A 14571-nucleotide genomic window follows, 5' to 3' on the forward strand; every position below is an offset into this window, starting at 1 on the left:
GCCCAGGAGAACAGGGGATATGTCTGCCTTCATTCTCCCGGTATTTTTACTGCCTGGCACAGTGCCTAGCACACAGAGTGTGTTAAGTGTGTACAATTCTATGGTTTAATTATTTGTTTAATGCTTTTGGTGTTGTTGGCACCACTTGGATGAAAAGAAGCTGAGCTCAGATGAATTAGTACACCAAAATTCTTGCTGCACCTTACAGAGTTCAGATAGACATCCTCTATATTCTCTGCTGTCCCAGGGAGTACTGAGTGTAACAACTGAGATGGAAGCTATTGCGGCCTCTCCAGAAGACCAACCCTCAAAAGTGTACCCCAGGAGGTCTCATTTCAATACCAAAATCTTCTCCCTGGAATACCAGTAAGCCCTATGGTGACATCAAAGCCAACCAGGTCTCTGATTAATTTGAGCTAATTACTGTTAGTAAAGGTGATTCCAGCCCAAACATAAAGCTTTGGTGGCCTAATCATCCATTCACTCTTTATTCAGCAAATATTTAATGAGCACCTACTCTGTGCCATTCTCTGTGCTAGGTGCTGAGAACACAAGACAGACAGGGGCCCCTGTCTGTTAGTTAACATGATGGTGGTCAGGTAGAGCATGGGGCAAGGGAGGGCTGTTAGTTAAATAATTATATAGTGATTGTGATTAGTGCTATGATGTAAAAGTATTGGGTTCTCTAACAGCATATAAAGGGGGTCCTGATGTAGGTCTGGAGAATTGGAAAGGATTTCCCTGAAGCAGTGGCCTAGGTATACATAATTTTTGCCAGGCCATGAAATGAGCAAGAAGTGTTCCAGGCAGAGGGAGCAGCAGAGCAAAGGGACTTGCAGTTGGGAAGGAGCATGATGCCTTTTAGTTGCTGAAGGAAGGCACATGGCAAAGCATTTGAGAGATGAGATGGGCAGAAAGAAGCTAGGGAAGAAATCAGGCCCAGAGCATGCCAGGCCTTGTAGGCCATGGTAAGAATGTATAGATTTTATCTAAGAATGATGAAAAGCTCTCACCAAGAACTGTTTGATCCTCTGAGGGAACGGGAGTAGTAGCTGCTGTCAAGTACTTGGCATTTAATTATTGTAATACCCATGCATGGTAGGTGTGGTAGTTTTCAAACTTGGCTGTAAATTGGCACTCCTCCCACTTAGAGATAGGGTCTATGTCCCCTCCTCTTAATCTGAGTGGGCTTGTGATGGTTTTGACCAACAGAGTGCAAAGGAGGTGACATTATGTGACTTGCAAAGCTAGGTCATAAAAGGTCATGCGACTTCCGCCTGTTCACTGGAACACTAGCTTTTAGAATCCTGCTGGAGAGGCCACAGGTAAGTCATTGTTCCAGCTGAACCCAGCCTTTGAGGCAACCCTGCCTGGGACTATGTGAAAAAGCCTCATGTTATTCCAACCCCCAGCCATTTGAGTTTCCTCGTCTGAGACCCCAGACATCATGCTGCAGACAAAAGCCATACCTGTTATGTCCTGTCTAAATTTCTGATCTAAGACTCTGTGAGCACAATCGAGTGATTGCTTTGTTATTCCACAAAGTGTTAATGTGGTTTAATCTGCAAGGATAGAGAGCTGAGACAGTTGATATATTATTAGTATTCTCCCATCTTACAAATGAGGAAGCTGAGTTTCAGAAAGATGAAGCAACTCGATCCAGGCCTTGCAGACAGTCAATGGTAGAGCCACGATTGAATCAAGGACTGGTTAATTGCAGAGCCTGCTCCCGTCTGATGGTCCCAGGTGACTCCTATACTGAGTAAGGCTCCCTGACAAACATTTCCCAAGCTCCCCCATTGCTGCTCTTCAATCTGGAGACCCACTTTGGTCAATCTAGATTTCAATGACTAGGATTTGGTTACAGAAACAGCCTTCATGACACATTTGATTTGCATTCTTTTCAAAGAATTGAAAGACATTCACTCTGCAATCGCTTCTTTTCTGACTTTATTTTCCCCTCCACACCCACAGGCTACAGATATTTTTGCCAAGCCTAACGAATCTGCTCCTCTCCCTATATTGCCCCCAGTGCACCAATGCCCACTAGTCTCCTATTAAGTCCCAATCAGGGTTGTGAGAGGGCTGATTCAGCTCCCTCTCCCCACCCCCTGGGAAGAGTTAGGGATGAGCAAGTCACTTATTGGAGTAATTCTGGGAGCTGAGGCAGAGCCATGGCTGGAAGCCACCCACTAACAAGAAACCCAGGACATCAATCAGCCAAACTGATTTTTCCGCTGCTGCAGCCATTTAAACAGTTATCTTTGCTCGAGGCTTTATCCAAAGTTACTCAATCAGTGGGTTCCTGGGCGATAAGTCACCGCAGCCTCACTGCACTGTCTCTGTGTCCTAGGGCTGCCTCTTTACTCACTTCTCGAGAGGGGTTGAAGTTCATTTGTTGCACTCTAAAAAGAAGAGCGCCTGCACTGCTTGCGCACATATTCTGGTTATAGCGGGAAGATGAAAAAGAATATTGAGGTCTGCTGGGATATCAATACACTTCTCATTTGACGCCCTGCGGAGGCAAGGGAAGGATGTTTTAAATTCATTTTGTAGCGCCCCCTGCTGGTCGCGTTGTCCAGCTGCAACAGATGCAAGATCCAAGCCTTCGAGGAAGCAGCTTACAAACCATTTGTGGAGTGGGGAGAGGACCCATTAGCCACACAATCTCCTTTTCCATTTTACATATGGAGAAGTTGAGGCCAGAAAGAAAAACATGATTCCCTCAAGGTTGAATAGTGAGTCAGTGCTATTGTTAGAATCAGCCTCTCCCAAGCTAGCGCCTTTTCTAGGCTCCGAGAGTGCCCAGCGCATAGTTAAGTGGCTCTGCTTGACAGCACAGCATGAAATTGGGAGGTCCTGGATTCAAACCTGAGCTCTGCCACATAATAGCTGTCATGAGAAGGGAGTTCTCAGAGACTCCGTTTTCTCATCTATGAAATAGGGGTAAAATTAATCGGGGTAAAATTAAAATGGGTAAAATAGGATTTTGTGAGGATTCATTCATCCACACATTTATTAAAAACCTATTGAGTGTCTACTGTGGGCCATGCATCATGCTGGGTACTTGCGGTATAATGATGAATAGAACATTGCAGTACCTGTTTTTTGCTTTTCTGTTTGTTTTTAGGGTGTCAGTCTAATGAGAGTGTTAGATAATATATGCAAATACACAGCATAAATTCATTTGAGAAGGGCAACATTTTCCCTTTGATTCTCCACTTTCCAAATATCAGGAGGCTTAGGGCCTTGCCCCAGCTGTATCAATTTAGGAATATTGATGACTCGAAGAGATTAAGTTATTTAAAGGTCAAGACCACATAAATCTCTGTATTCTTCAGTATGCCTGCCCCCAGGATGTGCTCAATAAACATTTGTTTGGTTGCATCAGAGTCCCACGTTCTGGCTTCCTCGCCTCCCCGGCGGCAAGCCAATCGCTGTCCGTGGTGCTGATAACCAAATTCCTGCTCCCGAGCATGAGGTGGCGCAGGTGCTGAGGCAGAAAATGGAGCCCAGGGGAAGTGAATAAAGAGAGGAAGAATGAGCCAGCTTTTCACTGACTATTAGTGACATCTTCATTCTGCCGTCTCTTGGAATCCAAAGCTGGTATTTCGTTTTCCAGATGTCCCCACTTGGCATTTCTTGCTAACTGGAAACACTGGGCAGATAGGTGATGCAGGATGATCATCTCTACAATGGTGGGAGGGAGTGGGTACTGGGAGTCCATAGCCTCATAAAGTCCTATTTTAAAGTGTTCTGAAAAAGTGGTGGATTCTTTCTCCAGATTCTTCCTGGGCAAGGAAAAGGCAGCAGTCATCGATGCCTTCTCCAGCTGCTTTCATCCATGTCTGTCACCCAAGAATGTAGGCAGCTCTGAGTCAGAACTGGCTGTGGAAGTTCTGACTCAGATACTCAGATATATATGGTAGAGTCATATATGTGGTATACAGTAGCCCAAGAGAGATAGGTCTGGGATTAACAGGCTGAAGCTGAGTGAGTGTTTCATTTTGACCCATATTTAATGTGATACTATTTTTACTTATTCATGCATTCTGTAAATATTTATTGAGTGCTTCCCATGGCCTGGAGCTGTTATAGGAGCTACAGCTATACAGTCAAGTACAAGAAAGACAAGATTTCTGGCTTCCTGAAACTTACATTCTAGTGGATGCGAGGAAGAATAAACAAGTACACAAATGTGTAGAATAATTCCAAGCAAGAGGATAGATGATGATAAATAAGGTGCCTTTTAGACAAGGTGATCATGGGAGACCTCTTTGAGGAGGTGTCATTTGAGCACAGATGTGAATGAATTGAGAGAATAAGACATGTAAATATTAGGGGAGGGCAGCTTTCTAACTAGAAGCAACAACAAGAGCAAACACCCTGAGATGGGAACAATATGGCATATCCAAGGACCAGAAAGGGAGCCAGTGTGAGTGGAGTAGATTAGACATTAGGGAACACGAAGACCAGATCCTGTAGGTCTTGAGGAGGACAAAGCAGGGTGTCTGGAATATGAGAAACACAAGATGACAGTTACTGATGTACCTGCTATCATTTATTGATCACTGAGTATGTAGTAGGCACTGTGCTAAGCATTTACATATATTAATTTCATACTTGCATCACCCCTATGAGGCAAGTGAAGTTATTCCTCTATTTCACTGATAAGAAAATTGAAGCTCAGAGAGATTAAGCAACTTGCCAAAGATCACACAGCTAGTCCAGGGCCGAGCCAGGCAGTCTGGCTCTGGAGCCCTTCATTGCTCCTAATCACTGTATTCTATTGATAAAAACATCATTACTCAGAGAGGTAAGTGGATTGTCTAGTTAGTTATACACAGCCCAGAAATGATGGATCGGACTTGAATCCTAGGATTCAGCCCTAGGGTATTTCCACTGCACCACACTGCCTCTTTCTGTGGTAAAGCAGAACAAAGGAGAGAGGCTGTTCTGTGACACCCCCACAGAGGCACGGAGCAATTTTAATGCTGCCAGCGAGCCCCATGGGGACTGTATTTAAATGATGATCTGCACTGTGCGGTTGTCTGATATTCCCTCCCACTCACCTTTCTCAAATGTGAAAACCATGTCACTCCATGCACCCTACCCCGGCATGTAAATTCTTTACCAAGGAAGCTGAACCTTTCTGTATGGATTTGGGGTGTTGAGAAAGCTCCCTCCTTAAATGCCATTGTTTCAGGGGCTTGTAAAGATGACTCAGAGAGAGAGAGAGAGAGAGAACGAGAGAAGCTGCAATGGAAAATTAATGATCTTATCTGAGATGGGACCCAGGCTGAAGGCTCAGCTTTAGGCTGATAAAGGTCCTTCAGCGAGGGCTCCAAGGAGTCCTGAGTTGTCACTGACCATTTGTTTAAAGAGAACTCAGAAGCAAGGCTCCCAGCTACTTCCGTTCCCTGCAACTTTTAATATTCCTGAGTGTGTCACACAACTGGGAGGGTATGGAGTGTGCGTGTTGAAGGATGTATTTGTATGAGTGCTGCTGTTGTTTCTCTGTGTGTGTGTTTGTCTGTGTGTATTTGGGTGAGGTTGTGCTTCTATAAGTTTGTGTGTGAATCTGAGTACTAGTGAGGGTCTGTGTATTTGACCATGCTTGTGTGTGTCTGTTCAAAACCAGGTGTATGTATGAGTGTTTGTTTGGTGTGAATCTGTGTATACTGGTCTGTGGGTACTTGTGGGTCTCTGGGTGAGGATCTCTATGAGGGGAGGAATCCTAGATGTTTAGTTAGAAATTGGCAAATGCAGGTAGGCTAGAATAATGGAAGTAGTTACAGTGCAGGTCTTTTGATGCTGCTAATGAGGTAGGAGAATAAAAAGCGGTGAGGTTAAACCACATATAAAACCTTTAAAAAGTTTTCACCTTCAATTCAGGGAGGATCAGTTACTGTTAATAGTAATAACACTTTATAGTTAACAATAGTATTGTGGAACCAGTCACATCGGCTCCCATTTCAAGAATACCTACTGTATGCTTCATTATATTTAGCATCTGCCATTCTCATGACGACTCTGTGCTTTTCTCTATGTCCATTTTACCAAGGAGGCAACTGGAGCTCAGAGAGGTTGAGTAACTTGCCCAGGGTCACACAGTTAGCAGGAGTGGAGCCCGGAGGAGAACTCAGGCATAATTGACACCAGAGGCTGAGTTTTTTCCTCTCTCCAGACTGCAATTCTTCACCTACACCAGCCACCACCCTCAGCTCCAGCCAGACTCCAGCCCTGGAACGTGAAGAAGAGGATGGCAGAGCAGGCACAACACAAAGGGAGAACAAGGTTCTAGGCCCTGCTTGCCCATGGAGTTGTGTGGCCTTAAGACAATAGTCTTCCCTCTGCACCTCCATTTCCTCATCACAGAAGTGAGAATCTGGATTCATTGGTCTCCCGCTCTGACAGGGCCACAGGGATGGGGTCTTTGTAGGTGGTCCCTATACCACCTGGGGATTGTTTACCTGAAAAAGGGCCTCTGTGTGGAGACAGAAGAGGAAATTCAAGATCTGTGTCCACCTGGCCTAGGGCACTCACTCCTTTCCTTCCCAGTTGAGGGGATACACCTGCTTGGGCCTCAGCCCCCATTCCCATCCACTCCCTCTCTTCCCCTTGGTGCACTTTCCTGTATTGCAGAGATAGGAGGTGAAAACTATTTTCCCCAGCCTCCCTTGCAGCTAAAGTTCTCGATGTTGATTATATTCTGCCAATTATCTAGGCTGTGTGAGATTTGACTCTGGAATTGAAACAGAGGCCATCTCTCTGCTGCTGTGGCTCTTTCCTCCAGCAGGCGCCATCACGGCAGCATGGGGGGGTTTGCAGCAGCATCTCAGAGTCTGGCCACCCCCATGGGTGTTGAGAGGCAGTTGTGATGATGTCATGGTGGCTCCCCAGCCCCAGCTTCCAGATTCCTGGACCCAAGGGTGACAGTAAGTTCTTGAACTCACTATTTGCAGGGGTGGTCTCCTGTGTGCCTGACTGTCTGATTGCATGGCTGGTTGGTCAGGTAGTATTCTGGGAGTCATTTACGGAGGCCCTGTTGACTCCTCCAGCACCTTCCCTCCTCTAGCACCTTTTAGAGTTCCTGATCCCCTATGTTAAACCAACTTTTGCTTTAAAAAGCCTGGATGATTTCTTTTGGCTGCACAGAACCATTTCTGATCACCATGGAGCACTTCTACTCAGCCTTCAAAACCCAGCCTTGGCCTCCAGCTCCAGGATGACTTCTCATATTGAACAAACTGGCTTGGGTACTTCTCTTGTATATCCATACCTGTATCTCAGCCCTGTCCAGGTGGTGCTGAAATTACTGGAAGTACTGTTTACTTGCTATCATCCCTGCCAGCCTGTGATTCCCAGAGGGTAGGAACTGGGTCATCTCAGTCATGCAGCTGAGTGTTTAGCAGAAAACCTGGCCTATAATACATACTCCAGGTGTTTCGTGGAATGAATACAGAAAAGGCCACAATTTGGCCGGGCGCGGTGGCTCAAGCCTGTAATCCCAGCACTTTGGGAGGTCAAGGCAGGCGGATCACGAGGTCAGGAGATCGAGACCATCCTGGCTAGCGCTGTGAAACCCTGTCTCTACTAAAAAAATGAAAAAAAAAAAAAGTTAGCCAGACATGGTGGCGGGCGCCTGTAGTCCCAGCTACTAGGGAGGCTGAGGCAGGAGAATGGCGTGAACCCCAGAGGCGGAGCTTGCAGTGAGCCGAGATTGCGCCAAAAAAAAAAAAAAAAAAAAAAAAAAAAATGGCCACACAATTTGTCAGCTCAATAGGATTTAGGAGAAACTGTGAGATTTATGACTGAGAAAAAGGCAATTTAACTCCCCCTTTGGCAGAAAGAAACTCATCTGGCATAGAGAGCTATTATTCGGAGTGAGGTACATTATGGGGCTCATGGGATGATCAGGAGCGGGTCTTAGATGAAGGGTCTTATTTCAGATCAAATACCCAGGATCTCTGGGCAGGTCTATCCTCTTGCTGATGCCCAGGCTGCTGCTGAGGAATTAGGAGCTGGTGGTGTTTGAGAGGTAGCTTGATGAGTGAAAAGAGCCCTGGCTTTTGAGGCAGACAGACTGGGGTTTATATCCCAGCTATAACACATTCGGTGTAATCTCAGACAAGTGACTGAGCCCTCAGTTCTGTTTCCTCATCTGCAAAGTGGAGCTAATGATATTTACCTCCTAGAGTTGTTGTGAGGGTTAAATGAGATAGTTTAGGAGATGTGTCTGGCACCTAGCAGAGACTTGATGTGTGGAGGCTATGATTAGATTTTAGTGATTTTTAGATTTTTAGATTTGAGATATAAAGTTTTTCTCTTTTTTTTTGCAGGGGGCTAAAAGCATTTCACATTATTACCCAGTGAAGTCTAGACCAGGCATCCAGTCCTGCCACTGACCTCTTGTTCGACTGGCAGCAGAGGTCAGATACATGTTCCAGACACGTGATCATAAATGTTAAGCCTATAGTCCGGACCTAGAACATAGTAGGTGCTCAGTAAACAGGTGTCCCTCCTTACCATGTGCTGGTCAAATTCTTGTTCAGGTCTTGGCCCCAGAAGGCTAGGAAGGACAGAGGAGCATCATGGGTGGATGTGATAAAGCAGAAAGGGGCACAGACTTTGGAGCTATACAGACCTTGATGTGAGTCCTGACTCTGTCCCTGTCCTGCTGTGCTACTTGGGAAGTCATTTCACCTCTCAGTGTCTCAGTTTCTTCATCTGCAAAGTAGAACTTACAGTGCCTGCCTAACTGGGTTACTGAGAGGTTACTAAAGATCATGTATCCCTGTTCTTAGTGTTCTGCCTGGCGCAGGGTGACTCTCGGTGGATAATAGCATGTATGCATTTGCTGCTTTTGGGTTTCAGCTTGCCTCTGTGAGGTAGTAGTGCAAAGCATGGTCTTTGCAGTCAGAGGAACTTGGGGTCTATTCCATTTATGAGCTTATGACCTCAGGCAACTGGCCACCTCTCTAAGTTCAGTTTCTTCCTCTGGCAGATGAAGGCGAAAATAGCACCTAACTTGTTGATTTGCTATGAGGATTAAATGAGATAATAATACATAGAGACAAACTAGCAGAGCGATGGGCACCAAGTAGACAGACAATGTCTATTAGCTCAGAGTGTGGAAGTTGTGCTGCCAGCTGAGGCAAAATAGGAAAGAAGGTGAAGTTTTGCCCACTGGGAGTGGGTAGTTTGGTGGATTCATAATGCTGTTGCAACCATTACCACTATCTACTACCAGAATGTTTTCATCACCCCAAGCAGAAACTCAGGCCATTTAAGCAATAACTCCCCACTTCCCCTCCGCCTACCTCTTGGTAAACTTTACTCTACTTTTTCTCTCTGAATTTTCCTGTTCTAGGTACCTCATAGAGGTAGAATCATACACTATTTGTCCTTTTGCATCTGGTTTATTTCGCTTAGCATAATGTTTTCAAGGTTTGCCCATGCTGTAGCATGATCCAAACTTTATTCCTTTTTATAACTAAATAATTATTTGTTGTATGTACATCTGCCACATGTCGTTTATCTATTTTTATGTTGATGAACACTCAGATTGTTTGTAACTTTTGCTGATTTGTGAATAATGCTGATATAGGCTGGGCATGGTGATCACACTTGCAATCCTAGCACTTTGGGAGACTGAAGTGGGAGGATCACTTGAGGCCAGGAGTTTGAGACCAGCCTGGGCAACATAATGAGATCCTGTCCCTAAAATAAATAAACAAATAAATAAATAAATAAATAAATAAATAAATAAATAAATAAGCTGGTTTACAGGGAAGTGTGATCACATCACTACACTCCAACCTGGGTGATAGAGTGAAACACTGTCTTTAAATTAATGGTGATGATGATGATGATAATGATGCTATAAACTTTGGTGTACAGGTGTCTGTTTGAGTCCTTATTTTCAGTTATTTTGGGTATATATGTAGGAATGAAATTGCTGGGTCATATGGTAATTCTATGGTTAACATTTTGAGGAACCATCAAAATTTTTTTCCCATAGCACTGTACCATTTTACATTCCAGTCATAACACATGAAGTTTTCAGTGTCTCCATTTCCTTGACATTGGCTCTTTGAGATGCATTAGGAGACCCATCTTTGTTTGGCAAACCCCTATTCATCCTTCAAAACCCACCTCAGAGTTTACCTACTCAGGGATCCCCAGACAGAGTACATCACTGCTGCCTCTGTATCTTGCATTGCTTTGCTTTTGCACCCACTCCATGGCGTTTTATGACAACAGATATCCCTTACTGGACTGTGAGCTTGTTGAGCATAGGAATCATGTTGGATTTGAATCTGAATCACTAGCACCAGAGCAACAAGAAATGCTCATGAGCCAGATTAAATGATTGAGTAACTTCCCTCCAGATCTCTGAGTTCTCTGTCCACGTGGAGAGCCATTGCCAACCTTTTCCAGCCTCGCGCTTCAGATAAAGTGCTATGTTGACCTGGCCCTTGGGTCCTGTGTGACTTCTCCATTTCCCATCTTTCACTCTGTGCTCCAGCCACACTGAAGCACTTGTTGTTCTCTTAGTCACTAACTCAACGAATGTGTACTGAGCACCCACAATGTGCCAGGCAAGACAAAAGGCCTACCTCCCTAGAGTTTACCCTCTACCAGCGGAAACAGGCAATAATCAGATAAACCAATACATATATTGCATCAGGGAGGGATAATTGCTGTGGAGACTGACAGAGGTAGGTGAGGGATGGAAAGGGACAGAACATAGATTTTGCAGAAGAGACCTGTTTCGGGAAGTGACGTTTAAGCCCAAAACCAGATGCAGTGATGGAAGGAATATAGGGAAAAGTGTGTTCCTCAGAGAAGACACAGCAAGCGCAAAGTCCCCGAAGCAGGAACGTGCTCGGTGTGTTTGAGGAGCAGCAGGGAGGCCAGGGCAGCTACAGGAAGTGGGGAGGACAGGAGGTCAGCAGAGAGCAGACCCTCCAAGTGAGGCGTGTGGACCTTTTTCCAAGTCAGATGAAAACCACTGGGTTGTTTTAAGCAGGGGTGAAGTACAATCTGAGTTGCTCTTTTTTTTTGAGACAAGGTTTCACTCCTTTCACTCAGGCTGGAGTGAAATGGCATGATCTCCACTCAACTGCAACCTCCACCTCCCAGGTGCAAGCGATTCTCCTGCCTCAACCTCCCAAGTAGCTGGGATCACAGGCACCCACCACCATCCCTGGCTAATTTTTGTATTTTTAGTAGAGACAGGATTTCACTATGTTGGCCAGGCTGGTCTTGAACTCCCAACCTCAGGTGATCCAACTGCTCGGCCTCCCAAAATGCTGGGATTACAGGTATGAGCCACATCACCCGGCCTGAGTTGCATTTAAAAGAATCTCTCAGGCCGGGTACGGTGGCTCAAGCCTGTAATCCCAGCACTTTGGGAGGCCGAGATGGGCGGATCACGAGGTCAGGAGATCGAGACCATCCTGGCTAACATGGTGAAACCCCGTCTCTACTAAAAAATACAAAAAACTAGCTGGGCGAGGTGGTGGGCGCCTGTAGTCCCAGCTACTAGGGAGGCTGAGGCAGGAGAATGGCTTAAACCCGGGAGGCGGAGCTTGCAGTGAGCCGAGATCCGGTCATGGGTGGGTAAGGGCAGAGGCAGGAGCCAGCCATCTAGGAGAGAAGTGACAGCGACCAGGGGTCCGGGCAATAGAGCCAGAGGCAGTGAAGATGTGCTGAGGAGGTGTCAGGGCAAGAGAAAGAGGGGAGTCAAGAGTGACTCCCCCACCATCCCACTCAACTCTTCTTGCTTCTAGGCCTTTGCCTGAGCTGTTCCTTCTGCCCGAGATGCCCTTTCCTGCCCTCTGCCTGGAAAACTCCCACCTGTGCCTCGGTCCTCAGTTTCATGCTCACTTTCTCCAGGAAGCCTTCTCCCAACTCCCCAGCTCTTCTGTTCCCACAGTATTCCAGGCCTCCTAGCCCCTACTTGCCATACTGCTGTGAGTGGCTGTTCCTATATCTGCCCCTCAACCTGGATGGTGAGGACAAAGAGGGCAAAGTTGTGTGTGGTATGTTAAGCCCTAAGGACTCAGCACAGAGAATGGTACATTGGGATGTTTCAATATAAAAGAATAAGGCGGGGCGGGGGGGAGAGAGAGAGAGAATGAGCACAGCTCCTGACTCCCTTTTGCAGCAGTGAGGCACAAACACGATGGCTTGGGCAGTGGGAGTCTCTCCCGCGCTTGCCCACCCAGCCCCGGTGTGGACATTCACGCTGTACACACTGTAGCATGAAAAGTGATTTGGGAGACTTGATGCTGACCAGAGGACTAGAACTTAATTCCACTGAAGTCCTCCTGAGTGATCCATGTTGCCTGCCGCCACTTTTCCAGGCTGACAGGGGAATAGAGAACGCACACAGAGCTCCGTGCATGAAGCAGAGCAGGGAGCAGAAGCCCAGACGCAGTGCAGCTCATGGCTGGGGTACAAGCCTGGAGTCGGATTGCCTGGGATCAGGCTGTGCTCTGCCACTTCCTAGCTACATGGCTTTGTGCGAGTGACTTAACTTCTCCCAGCCTCTATTTCCTTCTCTGTAAGGTGGGGGCAGGAATTGCATCTAATGGCAGAATGGTGGGGAGAATCAGGTGTTGATCCGTGTCAAGTGTTTACAATGGGGCCTGGTAGCAGACAGCCCTTCAGAAATGCTGGCTTTGTTTCGTAACTTTTCCATCTTCCACCCTGTGCTTCCTGAATCCTACCTAATGGAATGATTTGAGGACTGGTTGTTTTAAGTTATTTCCTTTTCTTTATTCTTTGCCTTTTGCCCACCTCGAGATCTGTAGTAGAGACTGGTTGCACAGGGAGGATGTGCAGGGAAGGGAGCATGCTAGAGCTTTGGAATGAGCCCTGACGTCTGTATAAAAGCTAGCAGCATCCTCCTGTCTTCAGAAGATGACTCAGGCACTCAGAGAGGTGAAGTATCCATCAGTTGTCACACAGTGAGGAAGCGGAAGCAGTGGCGTCGGGATCTAAGCCCAAGTGAACCTGGCTGAGCCATGGTACCCACTCCCCAGGCTGCTGCCCACAGGGCTGGCACCATGACTGGTGCATCACTGAGCCCAGGAGAGGGTGAGCTTTATGGCAAGGTTCTCCAGGACTAAGGAGGAAGGCTGCTCCTGGCCTTCTCCTATGTGTGTGTGTGTGTAAAGGAGGTTGTGGAAGGAAAGGAAAAGCAAATGCAGGAACTATTTGCTCTTGAGGCGACAGTAGACTCAGGGGGTGAAGGATATTAAACATCAATGGCTTAATGAGGATTATCCACGAGTGTCTCTACTCTCGCCGCCCCGACTTCCCTCTGGTGAATAACAGTCAGGAGAGGCCCCTGCTCCTCTGCTCTTCCAGTGCCTGCTGACAGCCAGCCACGGGAGCCATTGTACTCCCTCTCTAAGAGACTCTGTGTATTCGAAGGTTATTGCCAAGAGTTTATAGAGACAGAGATTAGGAGAAGGAGGAAATGAAAACTGAGGATAGAGAGTAGCTGGAGTGAGGCTTTGGCCTTGGGGATGAAGAAGACGCTCACTCTCGGGCTCCCAGATTCCCGGGGTGGCAACAAATAGACTCCACCCATGTCCTCTGGCCACCATGCAAGAAGCCAGCCTGAGATGTGGTCAAGTGCTTGTGGACCCTGTGCACTGGCTATCGCACACTGGGCAGGGGCTTCCCCTTAGGGCACCAGGAGTCGCTTGCACCTGCCAGTCAGACCCCTTGTGCTGCCTCGGGAAGAGGAGACAGGGAGGAGAAGGAAAGGGAGGCTGTGGGCCCAGAGGGCAGTGTGGTGGAGCTGCAGCGTTGTGACCTGAGGGATGGGTCTCTGTTCCTCCTCCCTCCCTGGGTGGCTGGGGCTCTCTGAACTTCTGCTGCCTTCTCCATCTGAGGACGCATTGTGAGATCTACACCACAGGTTTTCTTGTTGTGAGGATGTGATGGAACGTGCAAATGTCTGAGGCATAGCAGGTGCTCAGCAAACAGCCCCTTGTACTTTCCTCCTTATGTGAGAGTTTAATGAGCCAGGTGCAGGGAGAGGAGGATGCCCCGGAGAACCTGCTGCATCAGAGCTGGAGTGATGTGGTTTATCAGGAATGATGGGAGCAGAACACTTGCTCCGTACCGGCTGCTTTAAGTGCTATTGACACATCCTCCTTTCAGCCTCACAAGAGCTCAAGAGCCCAAGAGCCCCATGATACTGTTGTCCCCATTGTACGGATGAGCAATTAGAGGTTGAAGTTGTCAGCTTGTCTAAGGTCTCCCTGATGGTGAGTGGCAGACCTGAGTCAAATTCACATCTTAAATGTCATTAAGCACAGCCTGTATATGGAGAGGCTGAGTCCCAGAGAAGGAAACTGGCCCCACCCCTCAGTGTGGGCAGATTCAAACCTGGGGAGAGGCAAGGGAGGGGGCAGAAACTTGGAGGACATGTCAACCTGACTGTTTTCTAGCTAGATGACTTGCTGTGTGTCTTTAGGCAAGTTTCTCAGCTCTCAAACCTCTGTTTTCTCATCTGCAAGATGGGGATAATATTAACCAACTGAC

At 47.0% G+C, this 14571-nt stretch overlaps 1 long non-coding RNA gene across 1 annotated transcript in view; it reads right to left on the bottom strand.

Moving 5' to 3' along the window:
* Nucleotides 1-1933: 1933 nt before the first annotated feature.
* LOC111548240 overlaps nt 1934-14571 on the bottom strand; it is a 61048-nt gene continuing 48410 nt past the window's right edge. Inside the window, exon 4 of the long non-coding RNA XR_003309644.1 lies at nt 1934-2515. This is a non-coding gene — a long non-coding RNA (uncharacterized LOC111548240). The remainder of the gene's footprint in view (nt 2516-14571) is intronic.

Source organism: Piliocolobus tephrosceles, chromosome 20, assembly GCF_002776525.5.
Source record: "Piliocolobus tephrosceles isolate RC106 chromosome 20, ASM277652v3, whole genome shotgun sequence".
NCBI classification, from domain to species: domain Eukaryota; kingdom Metazoa; phylum Chordata; class Mammalia; order Primates; family Cercopithecidae; genus Piliocolobus; species Piliocolobus tephrosceles.